We start from the raw sequence: 25128 nt of genomic DNA on the forward strand, positions 1-25128 counted from the left end.
ATTCAAAAGATATGGTCAAGGTTAAAGTTTTATCATAAGTACAGAAATTTTCAAGGTCAAAGTTGTTGGTATCTAATGAAAGGTCCTACCACAAAGAATACATATGTGAAATATGAAAATCCTGGTATCTACCGTTCAAAAGTTGTGACCAAGGTTAAAGTTTTTAAAAAGTAGTTAAAACTCCAAAGTCAAGGTCAAAGGGTCAAAGTTCTTGGTATTCAATGAATGGTTTTCTCACAAGAATTACATATATGAAATATGAAAGCCCTAGCCTTTACCTTTCAAAAGTTATGGTCCAGGTTAAAGTTTTTTCATAAGTACGAAAATCTCCAAGGTCAAGGTTTAAAGGTCAAATTCACTGGTCAGAACAAATATTCACTGGTCCATCGGCATATTTTGAGAAATTAAAGTTTACAAATTAAAAAAAAAACTAAGACATTGTTTTATTTTCATTCTATTTTTAATTCAAGTTAAATTTCAAGGGAGAATACATGTCTCATTCTCTTTCAACTTCAATTTCTCTCACTATTTCTTTTAATAGCATTTCATTCTCCACCACACCTTGCTCATATTCAATGTCACTTTCTTCTTCCTCACTCTCCTCTTCCACATCACTCTCCTCTTCTACATCACTCTCCTTATCCAAATTTATGTTCCCCTCTACTTCTCTTTCTCCATCTCTTTCTACAACTGTCTGAATTTCAGTTTCTTCCGCCAAAGGTAAACTATCTCTGTTCTGTTTCTTCACACGGTTTGTTCTTTTTGCCTCTTGTATATGTTGTTTTCCTTCTCACACCTTTACCTGTCAACTAATTAAGAAAGTATAATTATAGTGCAAAGTGAAGACATTTCTTAATAAAACTAATGCTCAAATTTTACACAAATTTAATTACCATCCATTCATCCACTGCAGCCATTGGGTTGAAATCCTTTATAGTTGGTGATTCTAGCCGAATGAGCATACAATCATTCAAATGTCTCTCATTAAGCCGATCACCCCTACTAATGTTATTGTGATTTAAATTCAAGACACGTGGTTTAGGTTTACCTATTCAAAGGTTATAGGGTAGAACCGGTTTTATAAATAAAATTGGCAGTAAACAGGAAATTGCTATAGTCTGTTTCTTCTGAAAACATATCCTGTGAAAAATGTGTTTCCAGACCTTTCAGAAAGACTTTCATGATTCTAAACAGAAATTGGTTGCTATAAAGGGAGGGGGGGGGGGGTAAATAACAATTAATGCATCTTATCATAGTTTACTGCAAAAATAACAGCTCACTAGCGACCGAAACGCTGGTAAAAAAAATGTGTAATATCATCTACACTGACAAACCTTTGTTTGCCTTATATGGATATTGCTATTAAAGCGCACAGAGGGGCTTACCACTATCAACTGACCAATTGTTGATTCAATATGTTTACACCAAATACATGTTTACATGTTACTTCGAACACGTGGTTCAGGTCAATCTATGATCATGTCAGTGGAATGCAAAATAAAAAAAAATCTTATGAACAAAATGCAAACATTAGAATCTATTTATGAACGATATCACGGATGGTTTTTAATTTGTTAACTAGAAAAACTATGTTTAATAAAATGTATACGTAGTTTGTGTCAAGTTCAGAGCACCAGCACTTCAAGGGTAAGGAAAACAAACAGCTTCTCGTTTGCATTTAAATGGACAAAACATTTTTTACACAACTATACTCGTGATAACGTGTGTTGGCCAGGAATCCACCTGACAATAAAGGAATTTATCAAGCGTAAATTCATGTAGTATTCGTAGTAACCCATAATGCAATTCTCATTTAGCTGACTTGTCAGTTAAAGTCACATTGTGCCTATTTCCTAATCTGACGCCAAAAAATATAGGACCGGTTCCCATGCAAAATATTTGTCCAAAAAGAAATTTTAATGCATGAGAAGCAGAAAATTGTATAATAGAGAATACTTATAATTTAAACTTGATTAAATTCAAGAGAGATAGATTGAAGTACTGTTCTAAACAGAATGATATTATAGGGTTGTGAAAACTAAAACGCAACATAACTTTTCTGTTTACTGTGTCTCCACGTGCTAGTCACTTCCTAGCCACATTTCCGTGAATAATTTACCCTATCTCGCTGAAGTCTCACTAACTCTCGCCAGAGACACTGTCAGAGCTACTCCGAACTTATCGGGTTTTATAATTTGCAGAACACCGAAAAATAAAAGGTTCCGAACACATTAGTAGGGTTGCGATGTCGTCTGTCAGTCTTCAGCAACTTCATCTGATTGAAGGCGGTTTCATTTAGGACACTGGTAGATGGAAGGCTGTGGATCAGGGCCAAAATATGTAGCACATTTGACACCCCACAATCAGAAAGTCTTGTATGGATGTCCATCCAGGAGATTCCTTGTAATGCTGAAAATCTAAGAACAGTACCATTTTAGAAAGAACTTGTAAACATGTTCAAGAATATAACTATAATTAATTAATTGTCAAATTTTCTTTAGTTTAGAAATTTACCTCTTGTATACCATACACTTGAACATCTGCCATTCTCCAGTGATGTCTGTCACATCAACCCCTGCTTGGTCTAAAGTTTGACTGAAGTGTTTTACGAGACAATCAACTTCCTTGACTCCAAATTCTACAATGCATATTTATATTACTTTTATTTATTTATGTAATGCAATACACCTTTAGTTATGTGATCATTGTTGTGTTAATTTTTTTTCCAAAAAAATTGTTTTCAATATTGAATTCTCTGTTTGAAATAAAATAAAAACAAACACCAGAAATATATTACCTTTCAAATCTGTGGTTAGTCTTCTCATGATAAAAGGAAATAACCTAATTGAAGAACAAAACCAACAAAAAATATGGGGAAAAAATGTTAACACTTGTTAGTAAATGTGAAATGAAAACAGATTTATATGAAGATATATTTTTATTACCTGGTTGGTTATCAACAGGCCAATTCTTTAACCCTCCAATCACTGTGGAAGCCAGTACTTCATCATTAAGATCTTTGTACCTAAGATCAATGTGTTTAACTATGGCCTTCATCATCTCTGACCCCTTTTTCTGGACATTAAACATGCTACCCTGCAGATCATAACCATGGTACATCTTGGTTTCTATCAACTCTCTAATTGGCTGACTTGAGCTATGAATAAATTGAACTATTTTAAAATAAATGACAATCATGAACGAGCTCAGATAATTTTTAAAAGTAATATTTGTTTGAACAAGATTTCAAAATACCTTGCATCAAACTGTGTAAGAACTTCCTTTGTTGATAAGATAGCATCTTTTGCATCTGCAAGTGCTATATCTCTTTTCTGCAGTATCAATGAAAGCCTTGCCAAAGGATTGATAAATTCCTGTTTAAAGTAAGATAAAAAATTAAAAGATTTTTCATATACAAGTACCTGTGTGTACATGGTGCCTTTAAAGTTTTATAGCAAACATTTGTTACCTTAAGAATTGAGGCATAGACTATGATAGGCAAACTGTGCAACAATTTTGCAATGCCCCCAGCTTTTGCATTCTGATGGGAAATAGTGTCAAGAACAGAGATGAATACAGGGTAAGCCGAAATAGTGTTTCCAGTGCCTTCTTGAGATGTGGAAGCCATCTGCTGCCCCCTACTCGATGTGGCATGGTCCCTTCCACGTCCAAAACCTGTATAATATACAGTAAATTTAACAGAATTATAATATATCTCAGAATTAAATAATATTTTATACCATTTTATTATTTAAATTAAAAAATATTACTCTCATGCATTCCCTAAGGTTCTTCTTCTGCTTCGCACTGTTTTTATAGAAGTAGAATAATCCGAGTAAGAGAGTGGACAGCTGAACATAGTTCTTGTCTTTCTTGAAGACGTCCTTGAAAGCTAGCTCCATCCTATGCGCCAAACAATGAACACCAATGACTTCAGAGTGTTCTTTCTGAATGAGGGATATGAGTCCATTCTTACGGCCCATCGTGTTTGAGGCACCGTCTGACACTGCCGAAGCCTACTAGTTTATGCATGTGCATCTGTAAACAGTTCTCATCCATTTTCCTCTGTACAAAGTTGAGTAAATCGCGTGCACTAGTCGACCGTAGTTCTCCTATGCAAAGAAACCTTGTTGTTATTTTCCCCATCATGCTAAATCTCACAAACAATGTCTCCTGTTCAGTAGTACTATCATCCGTGGAGCCATCCATTGTAATGGGAAAAAAACTTGCTTTTCTACATCAAAGTGCTCAGATGATCTTTTTCTGAATCGGATATACATTCCAGAAATCCCGTTGCTGCATTTTGGTTATTATATGTAACCCCATGCACTATCCCATTTGCCTCATCCAGTTCATTCAACCAAACAAAGTCAGAAATGGGTCTGTTCTTTTTCTTTGCATCTTCGCGTGACTTTAAGTTATCAACTGCTCGAATGTGACAGGGGCTTTTTTCGTGGTCTGACACTGTAGAGAGGCGAAAATTTTTCGAGCCAGAAATAAAGCTATGCTTGCCTGCCTTCGTGACGGTATTCCCCACGCTTTTGCATGCGGAACATGTCATCCCCACATCCTCGCTGTACTCTAGCCACTCACGCACTTCTCGCCATGTTTTTTTGAACTCTCGAACTCTTTCCTCTTTTTTTCTTTTTGATTTAGGCTCTTCTTTTTCTTCTGATTTTCTTTTACAAAACATGTGGCCGCCGTTTTTTTTTTTGTCTTAAAAACGTTTGATTTTTGTTTCTACCAAGCGTTTTGACGATCTCGCAGATAAAATTAAAAACCGAAAGTTAGGAGGTTAAAATTCCGGAAAGGTCGAATATTTTTTACCGGTCCCTCGGGCCGATTATATGAGGAAAATTACCGGACTTTTGAAATATTTACCGGTTTTGCCGGTAAGACCGGCGGATTTCAAAAACTCTGTCCATACTAATGATATGCGCCCCCGACCGAGCACGAATTATGAACTTTTTCTTTCAGTAACTTTGAACTTGCACAAATGTCCTTGGGTCAAAGTCTTGACACATCATCAGGTGATAAGCAATCTATATATACAATGGGAACTCACCATGTTTGTGATATGAAATGGACCGGACATGAATTATGATTTTTTTTTTTGTTCAGTGTTCTTGAACTTGCCCCAATGACCTTGGTTTCCAAATCAAGACGCTCTTAAGTCATAAGCAATCTTTGTGTGAAATGCTCCTCGATAAGAAAGATATGGACCGGGCATGTTTGCTAGACAGACGGAAAAGGTTATTTCTATATACCAACGGGGGTATTGTGATTGTCGTATTTACCGGTAAATTTGTTTCAAGAAAATCGATTAAACATTTTCAATGGGTAATATTTTATATTTCCGTAAACTGCTTCTTTTCGCTCTTCATTCCAATCGGCGTTAAGAGGACTGGGTGATTATGGGTGTTGCTAAAACGCGGAACGGAAAACGGAACGGAAAGCGGAACGGAACGGAAAACGGAAAATTTTTTGTCAAACAAATAACAAAGATTCTATAGGGTGTTGCTAAAACGCGGAACGGAAAACGGAACGGAAAGCGGAACGGAACGGAAAACGGAAAATTTTTTGTCAAACAAATAACAAAGATTCTATATAAATCAGATAAAAGAGCAATATTCTTGTTGTAAAAGTAATTTCTGATAAAACTATGTTGTAAACTATTATATATTCATGAGTCATACACATCCTCCGTTCAGAACTGGTGTACATGTACAAGCGACCCCTCCCCTTTTCAACAGGCCCCGTCGCAGATTTAGGTCAAGGAAGGTTAAGTGGTAGTGTTTGGCAAAAAAATGGTACTGGAAGAAATTTGACCCCCCCCCACACACACACACGAAATAGGATTTTCGTGTTTGGGCAAAGGACATATACCCCTTTCTTTTGCTTGTCAAATTTTTTGTATGTTGGAATTTTTTTACTGACACCCTCCCCCACCCCTCTTTCCATTTGTTTCCAATGTCTGTAAAGACAAAAATAACTAGTTATTACATTCAGTTTATGCACGCAGTGTCGAATTCGCGAATGATGAAAGGGGGAGTGGCAGTTTCGGGCCTGGGTAGGGGCCCACAGCCACATTAAAAATTGATTTATGAAACCTTATGTTAATATATGGACACAAAAAGGGGGGGGGCAGACCTATTACAACTTCTCAGACCTTTCCGATGATCGGGAAAATAAACTCATTTTAACGGGGTCATTCATATACCCCCCCCCCCAACACACACACATATGTACCGCAAACAAACAAAATTTAACTTCATTGAATGCAAAGATTCTGCATTATATCTACCACATGAAAATTTAACAACTTTTTCTGTCCAGAATTTAAATGTAATCTTAATAATTCTTTTTTATATTTTATTTCTCTTTCCATGGTTCATCCACATAATTATCAAATATTTGCCCCCCCCCCCAGTCATAACCTTTTTTACTAGGGAAATGTTCAAGTTGACATCCTCACAATTTTTGTGAATGTAATTAATGTAGTAAGTTAGTGTAAAAAAATAGTATTGAAAGATGTTGGAGTTGGAACTTATCACCCCTCCCGAATCAAGCAATTGTTTTCTTTTTGTGTTATACCCCCCTCCCGAATAAAACAATGTCTTCTTTTTATGTTTTTTGCTTGTCAAATACTTTTCAAGTTCGTTCCCCCCTTTTCTGCTATGTTAGCGATTTTCGTATATAAGAGACTGAGCATGACAAAATTAACTTGTATTTAATAGTGGGGGATTGAATATGTACAAGATATATCGTTTATGATAAAATTTGTGTATTTCAAGAGATTTAATCCACAATAATATATTCCGTTTTCCGTTCCGTTCCGCTTTCCGTTCCGTTTTCCGTTCCGCGTTTTAGCAACACCCGGGTGATTATGACCATTTTCAGACTATATTTTGATCTCCTTTAGAGAAAGAGTTCCACATAAAGATGTACAAAAGTGATCAAATTTTAAAAGTACCGGTTAAATGTAAGAAATCTTTCTTTGCCAAATGATAGTTCATAGGCGTCGGAACTGGGGGGGGGGGGGGGGGGCTTAGCCTACCCCCATCCCCCCGAAATAGTTTTTATTTGAAGGTATAATTCATTTTTACACTTACCCCCCCCCCCCCCCCACTTTCAATTTGCTTCCGGCGCCAATGTAGTTGACAGCTTAAGATAATTTATTTTACAATTGGAGTTATATTTAAGTAATGGTTAATGTGTTGACCCCCACCCTCCTTAATCAATGTCCTTATGGGACAACCTTTTCAAAGCCGATTGGTTGTTCGGTCCTCACGTCTCATAAGTTCACGAAGCCTCTCCCAACTGTACCTACAATCCATTATATCACACCAGTGGTGCAGAGTGCCCCCCCCCCTCCCCAACTGGGTGTTTGCCATACCTGTTTTTGATGTCACAGCAATGTTCTTTCTTGGAGACATAAACTTTATGAGTTTCCTGAAAATTGATAATACATTTTTTTAACAATACATATGTTTACAAGAATAGTTCGTGAATAATAGGGTAATATCTTTTCTGTCTTTTCTATTCTCACAAAAGAAAAATGCAAATATATATTTGCCGACTAGCCCAGGAAGCATATCGGGGAGCCGGCAGTTTATGAAAATACAGTACATACATTAAACAAAAAATATCTGTAACACACATCATATAACTTCTTATTTAACACAAATGTATTAATGAAAAACCCCTAATTCAATGCGTTATTGCTTCAAAACTTGATTGGCCAGGATGAAAACAAGAGATAACCAGAAGTCTTTGTCAAGACTGAAGCTCTACTGGTTTGTACTTATATCAAAGGAAGAAAAAAGTACTTAAGCAGCTGGGAATTGAAACTTTACAACAGCAATAAATAGTATAATGATCATTGATTAGGTCTCTTAATGTTCTTCGTGTAGTCTACTTACATGCCACATTATATTATAATCAAACTAAAACGTTATTTGGAGAAGCATTTTGAGAGCATTTAACAGGAATTTCTATTTTTAGTGACCAAGGCAATAATGTTCATCCAAGTCAAAAACCGATATGCATGCAGAATTGTGTATCTTAGTGTAGTCTACTTGACGTGTGTCAAGTTATATTGAAATAAGACCAAAACTGTAGGACGAGTTGCAGTTTGAAAGATTTTCACGGAAATTTCTATTTTTAGTAACCACGGCAACACCGTTCATCGATATCAAAAACTGATATACAGAATTATGTATCTTAGTGTTGGCTACTTGTGTGCAAAGTTACTCTGAAATCAGACCAAAACTATAAGAGAAGTAGCATTTTGAAAGAATTTTACAGAAATTTCTATTTTTAGTAACCACGGTAACACCGTTCATCGATATCAAAATCCGATATAAAGAATTATGAACCTTAGTGCAGTCTACTTGTGTGCCATGTTAAATTGAAATCAGACCAAAACTATAAGAGAAGTAGCATTTTGAAAGAATTTTACAGAAATTTCTATTTTTAGTAACCACGGCAACACCGTTCACTCAAATCAAAAACCGATACATAAAATTATGTACCTAAGTGTAGTCTACTTGTGTGCCAAGTTATATTGAAATCAGGTCAAAACTGTAGGAGGAGTAGCATTTTGAAAGTATTTCAAAGAAATTTCTATTTTTAGTAACCACAGCAACACCGTTCATTGAAATCAAAAACCGATATACAGAATGATGTACCTTAGTGTAGTCTACTTGTGTGCCAAGTTATATTGAAAACAGACCAAAACCGTAGGAGGAATAGCATTTTGAAAGAATTTTACATAAATTTCTATTTTTAGTAACCACGGCAAAAACCGATACACAGAATGTATCTTAGTGTAGTCTTCTTGTGTGCCAAGTTATAATGAAATCAGATCAAAACTGTAGGAGGAGTAGCATTTTGAAATATTGTTTACAGACAGACGGACGGACGCCGGATGCATTACTATCGCATAAGCTCTTCTGGTCTCTGACCAGCTGAGCTAAAAATCTTGACTTTTTCAAAGTAGAAAAACTTCTGGAAACCTGTTGTCCTTTAATATACGACAGATATATTTATGATCTAAAATATACATACATGTATATGATAATCAATTTTCTAGCATATAATTACACTTATATTATAATAAATTTTGACGTGTCTTCTTCGGAAGACGGGCTAGAACCGATTCCCCGTGCTATTCGAATACTCCTCATAAACTCACACCACGTGAATTTAAACTCCAATTTCATTGGATAACCTTTTTCCGAATCAATAAGACAAATATTTTCCGCTAATCTTCGTACCGCGGAAAATATTAAGTCATTTCTATTCTCACAAAAGAAAAATGCAAATATATATTTGCCGACTAGTCCAGGAAGCATATTATAGAAAATATCAAAGTTAGGGTGCGACGAAAAATGCATAATTGAGGAAAAGGGAGGGTGAAAAAATAATTACAATCATTATTTCTTAGATACAGCAATACAATTCCCAAACTTGTCTACTATGTACATGTACACATATTATCATAGATTCACACTTCCATCGACCATGTCTTTTAATACACCTTTAATTGACACTGGAAGCTACAGCCACTGCTCTAAGTGAATGTAAACCAAGATTTAATCCTGAACTAACTTCTTTTGGTCTACTTTCAATCTCTCTCTCGGTTTTTATATACAATAATTACTTTATGTATAACATATAGGCGTCGGAACCGGGGGATTGGGGGTGGGGCTTACAAAGATAGACATCATATAAGTAGTAAACATTGGGGCGTAGGTTTAGCCCCCATTCCACTATCAACAGGAACGTTGCAGTGTAGTCGAAGAAGGGTAAGTGGTAGTGTTTAAAAGAAAAAAAATATATACTGAAAGAAGTTAGATCCCCCCCCCCCCCCCCCCCCCCCAACGAAAAAGGATTTTTGAGTTTGAACAATCTTGGAATCTTGTTAAGAATTTTAAGGTTCGAATTTTTCCTTTACATTTATCCCCCCCCTCCCTCCCCGCACACACACTCAATTTGCTTCCGAGACCAATATGACAAATTAAAATTTACCAGTATTGCGTTATCACCATATACTCTAGAGTGTAACCTCCTTTTTAAAGACTTGATTTTCATGGCAATTAGTTGCCATGCATTGGTATCAGTATTTGAAAAAGATTCCTTGTTACGTTTAAAAATACTACTACTAATAAAAATTAACTTGACTTTATTAGAGGATGGGGAGTAGCTTTAGTCAAAATAGCCCTTTTAAACAAACTCTTCGTCAGAAAAATACCGTAATAATTTATTTAAAAAATTGATCAGAGAAAAAGCCTTACACAGATCATTCTAATGTTATGGTGCGATCAAAACAAATCTTACCTTTTTGACTCTGTAGAATCGTGTCATTTTCTTTTTTATTTAATTCTCAGAAACTTCCTTATGAAGCATAAATGAAAATAATTTGAAAAAATTGTGAACAAAGTGTCAAACATTAAATTTTATTGAAATCGTAATTAAAATCAACTCCTATCGGTACTTTCAGTACTTCGATTAGAAGAGGAATATTGAGTAAAATATCGAGCCCGATGCTAACAAAATTGTATAAGCGATAAATATTATAAACGAAGTCTGTTGCGCGAGCGCGCCGAATACAATTAGCCTCCAAAACATAACGGAAAATCTCAAGATACGTTCATAGCTCTTGACAAAGCCGATGAGACTGACATGAAAGCCATTTTTAATATTTTATTGTCAAGACAACAAGTTCTTGCTAACCTTCATGTTTTTATGGAGAACCAAATAAGAAACTCCCAGAACATGAATGTTCGCCAAAGAAGATGTGACCCGGAAATCATTAGTGTTACATTAGTCTTGTATCTAAAGTCACTTGTCAGTGCATTTGAAATGCTCAGGAAATCGAATATGCTGGTACTCCCATCAAAGAGATTGCTGCAGTATTACAAGAACTCGGTGAAGCAACCCGTTGGTATCATTGCTGATCACCTACATTGGATGGAAATGGAGTGCAGCAGACAATCTGTTCCAGACTTTGGGGAACATGAGGGTCTGATCATTGATGAGATGACCATACAAGATGACCTAGTAATAGAGAGAGCAGGGGATGCATGTGTGACGGTTTTGGTTTTTATTGAATATTTAATTTGTCTTTATTAGCATATTTAGTGCCCTAAATTACCTTAAAGGTTATACATTTTCCGATAGTCATCCCTGATGTTCAAAGTCCCGTATTTGTAACTTTGTAACTTTATTTGTTTTCACATGTGCTCAAGTTAAACTTACCTCCATTTTGGCTGTCATTCCGAACTTATTTTGTATCCTGACTTTTCATTGGTTGACAGATAGTACTTAGATCATATCAGAAATCATTTTAGATATTCACATTACTATTTCAAAGCTACTTAGTTAGAATGATTTTTATTGGTCAGAGTTTATATATAAACGGTAACAGCGGTATTTTCAAGTCACTCTAGGCTAAAGAACCCAAAGGTTCAAGCTTTCTCTTCTTCTCTCTTAGGGTTAAATCCCGGACTGCTCGTGCAGTCTCATTTTTTTTTGTTTTGGACACGATCTAAATTCTGTAAAATGTAACTAAGTCCTTAGCTAGAGTCACATTGGTTCAAGGATGAATTAGATATCCCTAGGCCTTTATAGTGTTATAAATAGGGCTTTAGGAAATTTTCAGTCTACTTGCATAGAGTCTCACTATAATTTTTAGGGTGTTGTATGGAATCATAAAATCTCTTAGGTGTATGGAAGCTCACTCCCATCTATTTTGGTAGATTTTTCTTAGGGCATCACACTCATTTTCTCCCATTATATTTTTGTTATCAAATTATGTTTACTTTGTTATAATTTATTCAGTTATTAATTTATTTTTCTACCTCATTTTTTTTTTACATTTTGAGATTATTTTGGAAACTTATTTGTTATTTGTTGTCAACTATAAAATATTCAGAATTTCACCATAATAAATTAATTGTTAAAATTTAAACTTTCTTCTTATTTCAAGGTGTTGATCATAATCTAGGAATCTCAGAACCTGGGTTGAATAAAACAGGACCAGTTATTGTACCTTTACATAGTTAGTGGGCTTGGTCTGTTCCTTAGTATTACTTAGTAGAGTTTAAAGATAATTTTGCATACTTTGGGGCAGATTAAGTACACTTTGCGGCCATAGACAAACTGGTTCCCGTTACACATGGAAACTAGTTGGAATGGTAGACATGGGCAAAACTAACAACATCATCTCCGTTTTTTGCAAGAAAGATAAGAGAGTAGAGTTGGCTACCCATGCTCTACAGTTTGTGTTCCATCGGCTTCAGACGAGTGTCAAATTTACTACCAGGGACCCATTTCACCCGGCCCATTGGACATAAGTGTATAAGTCGCTTTTTCTATTAAATATATATATAAATTTACACACGTAAAAGATTTTTTCTATGGTTAAATGCTGCATATAGAAATTTGTCTAATTTTATTTGGTAATTTTGATTTAAAACTGTAAACAAATAATCAGTTTCATTACTATTTGGGTGATCTTTATAAACACAGTCTATCAAAATGTATTTTCCTATTAGAACATTATCATAAATTTGACAGTCTAATAAGAAATGCTTTCCATCTTCCTCAGAAGAACTAGAGCAGAAAACACAGGTTCTTTCGCGTAGAGACCCTGGCAGACCGGGCTGCTCTATACATATAAGTTTTGGTGTATGGGATTGAGGTGGGAGGAGTTCATAATTCATAATTAAAGGCTATCTAAACATTAATAATATTATTCATCATAATGTTCCTTATATTTATGAATTACGAGATACAATATATTTACTTCCAAAGAGTAAATCTTTAAATATATATGTGCTTTTCATATTTAATATATAAAGTTGCTTATCATTTATTGTCGAAAAAACGACAGGTCCCCTTTTTTAGAACATCGAATTTTACTTATCGCTTAAAAACGTACGTTACACAGTTCGGGTTTTATATTTAAATTAAATATATTTTTAAAAATAGGTGATGCATGTGTCTAATTTTAATTGATTTTTTATGCAGCCAACATTTACTTGGGGAATTGATAAAGTTTAAAAGGGTATCGTTTTTGTTCGAATTTCATCCGACTATAAGTTTTCAAAATCTATCGTCTCCATCTTTCAGACGCATGTCTTTTTCACACATATTGAAGCGGTTCGATGATCAAGACTCATTTTCATTGTTTTTTACTTAATTTTTTTCCCGAACGACAATTGATAGTTTTCTTGTTTTTATATATAGCGACCAGTTTCTATGCGTATGGGAAGAACTCCATATTTGAACAGTTCCAAGGCTGACCGTTCTTTTAAATTTTTGCTGCAACATACGGTTTGGTTTCGCAATTAGCTTTAACTCCATGGAAACTTATCCCACCTCTGATGTTTTGGAGGTCCGTGTTTGCACTGCTCCAATTTTGCATTCAATTGCTTAATGGACTTCTGAGCTTGAATGAAACATATGGAAATATCGAAAAGTATTCAAGATCAAAAGTCCATAAAACAAGACAAAATAGGTGCAGAGCCAACACGGATCTCCAAAACATCGGAGGTGAATACTTTTCGTAATTAATGAAGGATGAAATATGCAAAAAAATCTTTAAAATAAATATCGTTTCTGATATAATTTTTGTATTTTAAACGATTTTCTCTGAAATCATATTTTCAGTTAAGCTACACCCGTATCAACTGTTCTTTCGCCAAGCGCTCGTCAATTTGAAAGTTGCAGGTTCATCACACAAGACCTTTAAAACAGAGACCCCTGTGAGATTTTTCATACTAATTGTTAGTCTATTATTTATACATGTACACTAAATTGACGACGGATTTTTCCGTTATTTCCCGATCATGACAAGGAGCACTCGGTGGATGTGATCGGTCAAGCAGGGGATGCTCACTCCCCCATGACACCTGATCTCACTTTTGATGTTTTAGAGGTCCTATTCTGTATCAATTTATGGACTTTTGATCTTTAATACTGTTCGTTATCTCCATATGTTTCATTACTTAGGAGTGAAAAAAATGGGACGGAAAAACACATACAATCTACCAAATTGAATATTATATTAAAAGGCCACATATTAGACTATGGAAGATTTCAAAGCAAGATCTTTGCCTTTGATATGTGAGGGATAATTTTATGCCAGTATCTACATGTACCTGTACTACGACTAGGCTTTCAGTTCAATGTCTCATCTGCAAAACTACTGTACTATTTCAGGACTGAATGCAAATCGTATTTTACATTCATATGTATTTGCTAGTGTCTTAATAGGGTGTGGCAACATTTTGCTTAACTATTTTTATGGTGAGATTGATAGTGCGTCTTTAATCATTGACAGTATAATATTTGACGAAAAAGGAGGGAACATAAGTACATACAACCTTCCTGATAAGAGAAAAAACAAAGTACATATATTGTTTTCCAGTCTTCGACATAATTATTCTCCTCTAATGGAAACGTCATATCGGTTTAGGATCAAGAATGGGTTGAAACTATGTTACATGCACATGTGTAGGGGTAGATACCTAGTAATAGAATATTCAAAATAATTTTGTCGTGAAAAATACCGCATGATTCTTGGGATAGAGCAATTGCTCCCTTGGGTTACTTTATATGCAATCCTGTCATTTTACTCGTTATTTCTTTGATACTCTATATCTTCAGATAAGAGAACATCATGAATTAACATTATCTAAGGCCTGTAATATCCTTCTTTTGAAGACGCTATGTAATGTTTAATTCTTGACGTCATGCAGTCTTCGATTAAGATTTTCAAATGCCAGTCTCCTTATGGGTATTTTTAATTGACTTACCGTAACTGCAACAAAAAGATATACATAAATGAGCACTATGCAGTCAATCGGTCGTGAATATCTAGGCATTATTACGAAATAATACGACTTAAAAGCTTTTTAATAGTACATAAACATGTATAATAATCCTTTCCTTTTGTTGTTTTCCTGAGAAAAGATAAAAATTTTAAGTTTAAACATATTTAAAGTTTTTGAAATAAGATAATAAAAGTAATATTACGGTACTGGAATAAAAATCTGATACACAGAATTTCGACCATTTTTTTCTTCCTACCTCCTTTACTGATTGCATTCCATTATCGGGCCATTCAAATTATAGTCACCAGTAAAGCAAATCAAAGTCAATGCATTGTACATGTATTTATAGTCACCAGTTAAGGTATTCAATGTATAATGAAGGGATTTTGAGCGATTTTAAAGAATTTTATTATTAAAAACACATTGCTAGATGACGATAAAAGTGAAATGAACCAAATTCACAAGACTGATAACATGTAAGGAGACGGTCATTTTGCATTTTAAAAGTTTTTGAAGAGTTATTTGCCCTTGATGAAACGAAGAATATTTTTGATTTCTCAAATTTTCTGCGGTATATAATTTATTTTGTTTCATAATTTAAAAAAGAGGGAGTTTACGCATATTTTCACCAGAAGATTTGTTTGAAATTCAAATTACTATTTACAATATCTGATAAAAACATGCGCTGACCATAGATTTCAATGTAAAATTCAGGGTGCAAGTAATTGGACAATAATCAAAATTATTTAATATCCTTTGATGGAGCTTTTTTATTTGATAACATCTTCAAAATGTAAAATATCGGATCATTCATTAATTAGGCACAAAATATGGTCGTTATACATTTAATACCTTAAACAAATCAAAGTCAATGCACTGTACATGTACATGTACGAAAGCCCTGAAGTGACACGTCGTTTTCTCAGAAAAGTAAAAACTTATTTTAGATCTCGAATTATACAATCCTTTCCCAGAGATTATCAATTGATTTACTCGATTTATAAATCGAGATCTCGAATTATATAATTCATTTTCACAGATTGATATTTTGAGATCTCGAATAACAAAAACCTAACACATCAGGCTCTTGATTTAGACAATAACTACACATGTTTAAAAGCTTCAATAAGCCAAATCTTTGTGTCAATTAAGCAGTTATTCAGGTAGGGGGTCTGGGGGCTCCATTGCTTTTGTGTTTTTTAAGAGTAAAACCAGGCACAATTATAGTGGTTTTGGTTAGTTATGTACCAAAGTACGGCATTAATAATACTAGTCATGTCATACTTTGAATGGTGGGGGCCCAAGGGGCGAAGCCCTCGGAAGCTCCTGGGTTTTGGTGTATTTTAAGAGTAAAACCAAGAGTAATACTGGTATTTGGTTATTTATGTACCAAAATATGGCATTATTAATACAAGTCATATCATACTTTGAAAATTCTAGGGGACTGTGCGATCCCACGCCCCCTCTTATTTTGTATAGCTCTATATTCTATTAATTTAACAAATATTGCCATATCTGAGATGCGCAGATAAATAATAATTAATTTGAGGGAACGATTTACATTCCGAGAAAACGAATTGTTTAAACTTGGAGAATGAATTACAATTCGAGATAACGGATTGTGTAATTTGAGGAAACGAATTGATCATTTGTGAGAACGAATCCAATTTTGGTAATTCGTTATAACAGATTGTCAGTCCGAGAGAACGGATTGTATAAATCGAGATTTTGGTTTACTTTTACACATTTTAGAAATCCCCATGTCCCTTCATGGCTGTCGTATTACATGTACTTGTATAGATAGCGTAAAACATTATTCAATATAAAATCTTAAATTCAACTCGGTGCTACGACTTCTTATTAATTTGTATTCATTACTTTTGTAGCTCCAAATGAGCCTACTTTTTTTAAAAACAAGTATAGAAAAATTTTTTTAAAATCTTTTTGCTAGTAAGAGTTATAATGCTCGACATGGGGTACCGCTTATCGCCCCATCTAAAGGACTTCAAATTCTAAAACTTTATCGATAATTTCATATTAAATGATTATTTTATGCTTGATTACAAGCCAAATCCGAGATTTTATCATATACATGTACCGATGAATGGCTACAAATTAAGATCATAAAAGCAAAAAATATTCCAAAACCCACGTGCGGTTTTACAGTCATATACAGGCACGTAGCATCGTTTTAAAAGGGAGGGGGGCAGCCAGAGAATTTTTTTTCACTTGCCTGTAGAAGTTGACCAGCAAAAAAACAAACAAACAAACAAACAAAAAAGGAAAATCCCAAAACTCAGGGAAGTGGCCAACTTCCTTTCACTTCCAATTGTTTGAATACAATACTACATCTCCTTGATATCACGTCACTGTGGTAAGAAGTGTGTGGGGGGGGGGGGGGCAACCAACCTTTCAATGGACATTTTCAATAGGAAAGATAATGTTGCGAAATAAAGGGGGGGGGGGGGGGGGCAGGCCCCCAGGTTGCTACGTGCCTGAATATATAGATTTGACTAAGTCTTCACTTTTTTCATGTGCAATTTAATCTTTGTCGCTGAATACTGTTCCCCCCCCCCCCACACACATTACGGTTCATACAGAAAATAAATTCATCATTATGTACAAGTATATCTGAGACAAATTTTGTTTCTTGTAGACAGATATATGTCACATAATTTTCATCATATTTTCAAATATCACTAGAACAATGTCGTCTAGTGCCGACTAGGCCTTTGCTATCTTTACACAATTATTTTGAAAAAAAAAAGAACATAAAAAGATTCTTTTTATAAGGATATTCATCAACTCAGAAGCTTTAATATCTTTACAATGGCCAATTTTCCAGTATATCAAGCAATTTCATACAATAAGTCCCTGCTAACCTAAATGGGTTGGAACCCATTCTGAAACAGCGTGTGTTCGATATTGATTGCGTGCTCGATGAAATAGTATTATCATATTAAGAGAAATCTTCATGACGAAGATTTTCTTAATATGATCTTACTGACTTAGAACAGAACCTCAGAACCTTAGCATGCTTACTCTGCTTACTTACCACCCAGAGGTAGATCTGAGTAACAAACAGAAAATGCATTTCCACTTTATAACCACCACTTGTGCACCCCAACCCACAGGAACCACTGACCCTGGGGCCATATATTTCAAATTTTATCGGAAGTTTTAAATTTTATTTCATCATAAATGGTTGTTTAAAACCAAAGAGCAGATTTCAAAGCAATACTTTATTTTTAGACTATGTAACCCCCCCCCCGCCCCTCCCCCGCAGTACCCCTAACCCAGGGGCCCTGAAATGAACCATTTTGGAAGAGGCACCTTTCTTCATCATAAATATGTACCTAGATCATTGGCATATTACCCAGGAGCAAAGGAAAAGAATATCTTAAGAATTAATGCATTTCCACAATATAATGACTAGAGCCCCGCCCTAACACCAGAACCTTTGACCTAAGGGGCCATGAAATTCACAAAATGGAGAGAAGTATCCTTCCTCATCACAACTATTACATAGTTCATTGATTTAATACCAAGGAGCAGAGAAGAAGATTTCAAAGAATTAATGCATTTTCACTATATAACCAATAGGGGGCTATTAGGGGCCCCGCCCTAACACCAGAACCCCTGACCAAGGGGCTATAGAATCAATTCTCAATTTTGGTAGAGGCATTCTCGCTCATTATAACTATGTAGTTTGTTTGTTTAATACCCAGGAGCAGAGAACATTTTCCAAAGAATTAATGCATTTTCACTATAAAACCAATAGAGCCCCGCCCTAACACCAGAACCCCTGACCCAAGGGCCATTAAATTCACACTTTTGGAAGAGGCATTCTCGCTCATTATAACTATGTACTTTGTTTGTTTAATACCCAGGAGCAGAGAAGATTTTCCAAAGAATTAATGCATTTTCACTATAAAACCAATAGAGCCCCGCCCTAACGCCAGAACCCCTGACCCAGGGGCCATTAAATTCACACTTTTGGAAGAGGCATTCTCGCTCATTATAACTATGTACTTTGTCTGTTTAATACCCAGGAGCAGAGAAGATTTTCCAAAGAATTAATGCATTTTCACTATAAAACCAATAGAGCCCCGCCCTAACACCAGAACCCCTGACCCAGGGGCCATTAAATTCACACTTTTGGAAGAGGCATTCTCGCTCATTATAACTATGTTCTTTGTTTGTTTAAAACCCAGGAGCAGAAAAGAAGATTTTTAAAGAATTAATGCATTTTCACAACATAACCAATAGAGCCCCGCCCTAACTCTAGAACCCCTGACCCAGGAGCCATGAAATTCACAATTTTGGAAGAAGCAGTCTTATTCAACATAACTATGTTTTTGGTTAGTTTATTTAATGCCACGGAGCAGAGAAGATTTTCAAAGAAATAATGCATTTTTACTACATAATCTATTTAGCCCCGCCCTAGCACTAGAGCCCCTGACCCTGGGGCCATGAATGTCACAATTTCGGTACAGGACTCAATGCTGATTACAATCAAGCCAACAGTTTGACTGCTTGAAGTCCAGGGGTATGGAAGAAGACTTTTAAAGATTGCATTAATTTTAGTGGTTTTGGCCCCACCCCTCAGGGTGAAAATTGTGAAAAAAAATTCACAGTTTTTGTTTTTCTTCACCCACAAACGCTTTGTGCCAAAATTGGTTGAGCGGTGCAGAGAAGAAGCTGAAAATGTTCAAATTTTAACGCACTGCGCACGACGGACAAAAACGGATAGCAATAGGTCACCTGAGTTACTCAGGTGACGTGTAAAAGTGCAGTAAGGCCTAGACATTTAAATATCATTGTATATAGCCCGTGGGTTTTGGCATAGTTTCTTTTTATGTGATAAACAAAAACCAATAAAGACACGCCCATATAAGTGTCAAGTGAACCAATCAAACACCATTAAATATTTAAAAAAAAAAAAAGGGAATTCATCATGGTGAAAGAATTCTTCGCGAGAAATGGAAGCATTTGATTGGCTAAATAAGTAGGTTATGTCCTAAATGTACAATAAGCGGTCAATTCCGGTATTATATATGACACAAATGTGTGAGGAGTTTATTCTTGATTTATTCATCTGATTGGCATCTGATTGGCTGGGGTTCTGTTTTAAGTAATTACTAAGGTCATATTAAGGGAAATCGTCACGCAGAATGAGCTCCGCTCTATGCTATCAGAAGAGGTTATTACAATGTCAAATCACCAATTTGAAATGTGTTGATGTAACCAGAAGTCTCTGACGAGACTGTAGCTCTACTGATTTATACGTATAAGAAAGAAAGAACTTGAAACTTTGCAACAGCGTACATTAAAAATATCATCATTGGTTTAGCCTTTTTCTTGGCAAATTTTATTGCAATCGGACCAAAACTGTCGGAAGAGTAGCATCTTTTAAATATTTCAAAGAAATTTCCATTTTTAATAACCATGGCAACACCTTTCATCAAAATCCAAAATCGATTTATAGAATCATGTGTCTTAGTGTAGTTTCCTTGTGTGCCAAGTAATACTAAAATCAGATCAAAACTGTAAGAGAAGTAGCATTTTGAAATATTTCAAAGAAATATTATAGTAACCATGGTAACACCGTTAATCGAAATCAAAAACCGTAAAAAAGAATTATGTATTTTAGTATATTATACTTTCATGTAAATAACTTGAATCTGATTCGTCGAGAAACATTTGTTAAAAACACTATTACCGCTGTATAATGAAGCCACGCCCTCCTGCGTAGTAACGGTCAACACTGCTTGACGACGGATGATATATACAAAAAAAAAATAGCGACTGCGCAGATTTTATGCGCGCATGGTTCACTCTTATATATGTATTTTACAAAACATTCAGTATAATATAATAAATATTGAAAATTTTCACCCCTCGAAAACCAATGTCAACCTCGGCTGCGCCTCTGTTGACAATGGTTTCTTGGGGTGAAAATTTTCAATGTTACACTCAACTACATGCAATATTTATATAATAGTCTACTTGTGTGCCAAGTAATATTGAAATCACACCAAACAGTAAGAGGAGTGTCATTCTGAAAATTTTTCAAACAAATTTCTATTTTTTGTAATAATGACAAGATGTACAGAATTGTATATCTTAGTGTAATCTACTTGTTTTCCAAGTTCCTAGTATCAGACTAAACTGTACAATAAATAGCATTTTGAAAGTTTTCACAGTAATTTCTATCTTAAGTAACTATATATATAGCAGCACCGTTCTTTGAAATAAAATAAGAGGCCCACAGGCCTTATAGGTCACCTGAGTATCATGCAACAACTTTCCAACAATTCTAGAGGCTATGAAATTCACAATTTTGAAAGAGGAACCATTACTTATCATAATTATACACTTAGCATGCTTACTTTGATTACTTAATACCCAGAGATAGATCAGAGCAACAAAGAGAAAATGCATTTCCACTTTATAACCAGTTGTACACCCCATCCCACAGGAACCACTGACCCTGGGGCAACATATTTCAAAATTTTATCACAAATTTTATTTAATCATAAATTCTTGATTATTACCAAAGTGCAGATTTCAAAGCCTTAATTTTTTTTCAAACTGTGTAACCCCCCACTCAAAGTACCCCTGACCCAGGGGCCCGGAAATTAACCATTTTGGAATAGGCAGCTTTCTTCATCATATGTATGTACTTAGATCATTGGCATAATTCCGAGGAGCAAAGGAAAAGATTTTTCAAAGAATTTCATCGCATTTCAACCCATTTTCACTATATAAACATTAGAGCCCCCCCCCAACACAAGAACCCCTGACTAAGGGGCCCTGAAATTCAACAATCTCAAATAGACATCTTTCCACCTCCTAACTATGTTCATAGTTCATTGTTTTAATACCCAGGTGCAGAAAAGAAGATTTTTTAAAAAAAATTTGTCCATTTTACTATATAATCAATAGAGCTACACCCTAACACTAGAACTCCCAACCAAGGGGCCATGAAATTCACAATTTTGGAAGAGGCAGCCTAATTCAACATAACTATCTACTTGGTTAGTTTATTTAATACCTAAGTGCAGAGAAGAAGATTTTAAAAGAAATGATTTTAAAAGAAATAATTCATCTTCACTATATAATCTAAATAGCTCCGCCCTAGCACTAGAAACCCTGACCCTTGGGCTATAAAATTCATAATTTTGAAAGAGGCAGTCCTTTTCAACATATTTGTGTACTTGGTTAGTTTATTTAATTCCAAGGAGCAGAAAAGAAGAATTTCAAAGAAATAATGCATTTTCACTATATAATCTATTTAGCCCCGCCCTGGCACTAGAACCTCTGACCCTGGGGCCATAAATTTCACAATTTTGATAGAGGACTCAATGCTGATTACAAGCATACCAAGTTTGACTGCTTGATGTCCAGGAGTAAAGAAAAAGATTGCACTAATTTTAGTGGTTTTGCCTCCACCCCTCAGGCCCCAGGGCTATATACAATGAAATTCAAAATTTTTGTTTCCCTCATAGATGCTTTGTACCAAAATTGGTTGAAACTTGTTCAGCAGTTTCAGAGAAGAAGCTGAAAATGTTTAAATGTTAACGTTCGACGGACGAAAACGGATAGCAATAGCTCACCTGAGTTTACAAAGGTGACCTAAAAACTCATATATAGAACCATGGCAACGCCGTTCATCGAATCAAAAATCGATAAACAGAATTATGTATCCCTAGTGTAGTTTACTTCTGTATCAAATTATACTGAAATCAAACCAAAACTGTTGGAGAAGTAGCAGTTCTAGAGTATTAATTTTCTTAGAAATTTCTAATTTAAGTAACACTGTTCATCGAAATCAAAAACCGATATATAGAATTACGTATCTTAGTGTAGTCCAGCAGGGTAATATCAAAATTAGAACCATAACTGTAGGACAAGTAGCATTTTGAAATTATTTCATTGGAATTTCTATTTTTAGTAACCATAGCAACACCGTTTATAGAAATCAAAAACGGATACAAAGAATTATGTACTTGTGTGCCAAGTTATATTGAAATCAGACCAAAACTGTAGGGGGAGATACTGTAGCATTTTGAAAAAATTGTTTACAGATAGACACACGGACGGCGGACACATTACTATCGCATAAGCTGATGTGGTCTTGATACATTGCCACTGATGGTGCAGCAGCCATATAGATGATGCAGCAGCCATAGATGACGTTATACAAATGTGTGAGCATTTTAAAGAATTAGTCTGAAATGAACACAGTTACTAGTTTAACCAATGATTTAAAGAATCTAAAGATGTACCCAAAATCAGAGTATAAATTTAGTGTGGGAATGTCCAGTGGATGCCAAGATAACTGTTTTAAGTTCGCTTTTAGTCATCCAACCAATGTCTTGCTGCAGGAAGAATGTGATCATGCACATGAGGAACAATGACTAGTAAAGCCAAAAACAAATTTTAGCATCAGTATAAAAAATCCGAATGTCGTAAGTTTTTTGTCAATTAGAGAGTGTTTGAATACATAGTCAATTACTTACAACTACATAAAAATTATATACACATTTCTTTTGATGTTAAATGGGGCTTTGCAAGTTATTATGCTTCCTTCGAAGAAGGCAGGGCATATGCTTTGCTGCTGTCTGTCGGTTCATCATCAGTTTCGATCCGTTCATTTTTTTTAGCAGAGGTTGCACATATTGAAATGGAATTTGGTTTACATATTTATCATAAGAATATCTAGGTCAAGTTTTGTTTTGGGTACGATAGGACCATTTTGGACAGAGTTATGCCCCTTGGAAAATTCCAGTAATTTGCAGTTTCCGTTCATTTTCTTTGCAGAGGTTGCACATATTGAAACGGAATTTGGTAAACAGATTTATCATAAGAATATATAGGTCAAGTTTTGTTTTGGGTAAGATCGGATCATTTTTGACACAGTCGTTCATTTTCTTCGCAGAGGTTGCACATATTGAAATGAAATTTGATTTACAGATTTTTCAGAAGAATATCTATGTCAGTTTTTTTCTTGTGTACAGTCGGACTATTTTGGACAGAGGTAAGTCCCTTCATAAAAAAAATCCAATTATTTGGGGAAGGGGGGCATAAGTGTTTTACAAACATCTCTTGTTATTGTGATTGTGCCAATAAATATTTGTATTATTATGAATTATAATGTACCACAACAATTTCATTGAATATCACCATAACCTTATTATATAGAAAACAAATAAAATATCAATAAGCTAATTCAGAGAAGTTGAGTCCCCCGCTGAAGGAAGAATGAAGAGTTTACGTGGATCTCAAGGGGGAAGAGGCACTTTACATATAAGTTGGGCGGTCGGGGCCATAGGAAGTTATGGTATAATAATTAATCGCAAAAACTGAAAAGCTTCTTGAGATATCACCCGGAAATGAAAATTTTACACACCCACAGAATATATGAACTTATGACTTTGACCTTTGAACCACGAAATAAATAGGGGTCTTCCTTATGCCATAGTCATTTGAAAAGCTTAAAGGCTTCTCGAGATATATCGCAGGAACAAAAATGGTAAGACAAACAGAATGATATTAATTTATGACCTTGATCTTTTGACCTCAAAATCAATATGAATCTTCCTTAGGCCATAAGGAGTTGTGTAAAATTTCACTGCAAAAATTAAAGCTCAAAGGCTTCTCGAGATATTGCGTGGAAACGAAAGTATTAGAGACAGACAGAACTACAGACGGCTTGACAGACAGCCCAAATTAATATCCCCAATTTCTGCGGGGATAACCAACGAATTCGTCTTTTGTAGGAGGAAACAAATAAAGAATTGTCCGAGGGAATCGCTGAAGAAGACATAAAATCAGAATATGGCAGCGGACCAGAATATCCAGACTGGTTGGATCGACAACTTCCATACCTTGAGGTAAGTAAATTAAAAGCAGAAATAATCTAATATATATTTCTGCATTTTATGGATAAGTCAATAACGAGCTAATTCAGAGAATGTGTCCCCCGCTTAAGGAAAAAAGAGGAGGATGCACAGATTTAGGGATCACCCCTCCCCCTTTCCCTAGAAATATTAAAATTTGTACACTGCATAATTATGAAAATTCTTCCAAATATAAAATATTTATCGCACAATAATAATAGTTGTACATCCCATACAATATATGTCTTCATAACTTCTTCATTTCAGATGCTAAATACTACAAATAAATTATCAATTTCTTATAACAAATTACTAATTCGTTATAACAAATTACTAATTTTTGTTTATAACAAATTACTATTTTGTTTTAACAAATTATT

General features: G+C 35.0%; 1 pseudogene; it reads right to left on the reverse strand.

Moving 5' to 3' along the window:
• Positions 1-496: 496 nt before the first annotated feature.
• Positions 497-10368, reverse strand: LOC134231715 (zinc finger protein 862-like; annotated as a pseudogene).
• Positions 10369-25128: the final 14760 nt, after the last annotated feature.

Source organism: Saccostrea cucullata, unplaced genomic scaffold (assembly GCF_032062105.1).
Source record: "Saccostrea cucullata isolate Sc308-1 unplaced genomic scaffold, CSIRO_AGI_Scuc_v1 ctg4441, whole genome shotgun sequence".
Taxonomy (NCBI): domain Eukaryota; kingdom Metazoa; phylum Mollusca; class Bivalvia; order Ostreida; family Ostreidae; genus Saccostrea; species Saccostrea cuccullata.